The sequence below is a fragment of the Arachis hypogaea genome, chromosome 12 (assembly GCF_003086295.3).
Source record: "Arachis hypogaea cultivar Tifrunner chromosome 12, arahy.Tifrunner.gnm2.J5K5, whole genome shotgun sequence".
Classification (NCBI taxonomy): Eukaryota; Viridiplantae; Streptophyta; class Magnoliopsida; order Fabales; family Fabaceae; genus Arachis; species Arachis hypogaea.
The window spans coordinates 46,909,104-46,911,654 of record NC_092047.1 but is presented as its reverse complement, the minus strand read 5'-3'; positions in this window follow the sequence as shown (position 1 = coordinate 46,911,654).

Genomic DNA, 2,551 nt, shown 5'->3' with positions numbered 1-2,551 from the left:
CATCCATTCATGGCTGATTAGTAATTAATTATTTTGATTAGAGTTAATTTGATTCTTTGATATTGTTCAATGTTCAATTAAAGATTTAGTATTACAGATTTAGAATTTTTAATTTTGTGTGTTCTATGTTGTATTTGTATAAAAATAATTATAGAGGATTTGAATGTGTATTTTAAAGTATTTGTTATAATGTATGCTATTATTTTAATTTATTATGTGCTTTAAGATTGTTATTATTAATTTTGAAGGGTTAGAATTGAATAAATATACATTATGTATGATATATATAAACTTCATAACAGGTGAACTCGTACGAGTCTACGAGTTAACTCGCGAGTCGAGTCTAGGTCAGCTCCACGAGTTTACTTAGACTCACGAGTTTAACAACTTTGATCGTCACATGGTCGTCGAAAGAAGATCTAGTAAACAGAAGAACAAAAAAGAATCAAAATGAATAAAGACAACATAGTTACACAGAATATGAAAGGCATTGCTCAGGAGGATGAGGAATCAACCCAAAAGAAGGTATGTGTTAATGGGAGCCAAGAAGGTAAACAAGATAGCCAAGAGAAAGATAAGATGCCAAGGAGTTCATATAATGACATGGTGGTGGAAAATAGATTTAAAAAACTGAATCCATAAGAAATTGTTGAGATGGTATTAGAAGATTATATTCCAGAGGATCTTACTGTGGAGGCTTTGATAGAAGATCAAGCTCCCTTCAATCCTATTCCTAAAAGTCAACAATCTTTGGAGGGGTATGATTAGTGATGTTGTAACACCGTTACTGTTAGAATGTCACGCTTCTAGCTGCGCCACTCTGATAGTGAGAATATTACGACGACTCCCATATCTTTAATAATAAGATATGAGCCTTTAACTTGAAATTGTATCGTCATTTTCTTTGAAAATCCAAAAAATCTTTTTATCTCAATCAAACATGCATATATAACTCAATTCAAAATCACAATCTTCATATATTTATACATATATATATATATAAAACATCTTATACAAGTAACTTACAAATATACATACATACATACATATCCTTACAACTCCTATCCCTCTTACAAATATAATAATAAAGGCGAGGGAAAACTATAACTGTATATATAATAATATAGAATATAATCAGATGCTCGACAGAAACTCCTTAAACTCTTCGTCCGTCCTGAAAAGCGAAATATGTAGGGGGTGAGAACATCGTCCTCGCTGGTTCTCAGTAAGGGGTTTTTAAGAATTGTCAAAAGAGGATATTTAAAAGAATTTTTTTTGATTGCAGTGACCATCATTTGTCTTATGAATCGTTTTGAAAACTAACTGTTAATCATCTAAAAACCCAAACCTTTTCGAAAACCACTAGTCAATTAGCCAAAATCCGAATTTATATTTTGAATTTATAAAAACTCCAATTAAACACAATATCTCGAAACCATTCACTACATGTACCAAAGGAGTAATTTCATCAAACTTACCACTGATTCATCCAATCACGGCCTCCGACCCAAATATAACCAAATTACGGCCTCCGGCCCAACACAATATCACATCATGGCCTCCGGCCCAAAACAATATCACATCACGTCCTCCGGCCCAAAACAATATCATATCACGAACTTTGGTTCAACACAAAATCAAATTACACTCTAACCACCATAATCCGAACCAACAGTCACAATCACAAGTAATGCAGTTCAAACATAATCAAGAGCACTTGCATCAAGTATAGCAATTAGTTAGTTAAACAAAATTATTCATATAGGCAAACCAAATACAATATACACACCCAAATAATGTCACATAGATGCATATGATGCATGCGTGTCCTACTGTCCATGAGCTCATGTGTCGGTTACTTTGCCAGAACCCGACACATCCGATAGCTAACCTAGACGTTGTCCTCTCTGCTGTTTACTCGCTATATAAATAGTATAGCCTCGCAAGGTGAGTGCCCTGTACACTTCTCAAATTTAATACTCTGTATATCTCATAGGGTGAGTGTCCTGTACAACTCGCATAAAGAGGAAACCTCACAGGGTTGAGTGTCCTGCACACCTCGCAGACATAAAAGCATGTATCTCTTGCAGGGTTAGTACCCTATCGTATCATCGTACAACCATTCACAGTTTCACCATTACTTTCCTCATCTCACAGACAGAATAGCCTGTATTTCTTGCAGGGTAAGTGTCCTGTACACCTTGAAGACATAAAAGCCTGTATCTTTTCCTAAACTCATTATTCGCCTCGCAGGGCGAGTGTCCTATACACCTCGTAGGCAGAAAAGCCTGTATCTCTTTCTAAACTCATTTTCACCAAATTAAAAGTCTCAAATTAACCTCGATAATCCATCATTCAATTCCGTTTGAAATTCTCAAAAGCATAACTCTCATATTTGAAATAATTTCATAAATCTTACGTTCAACTTCATTCCCAAGTTCAATCATTCTTCAAGAGGCCCAAAAATAATCTTTCTTCACTAATCAAATTCAAATGTTGTAAATCCACCAAAACTCCTCAAAAAGGTAATTCTTTATTCCAAAACCCAAAA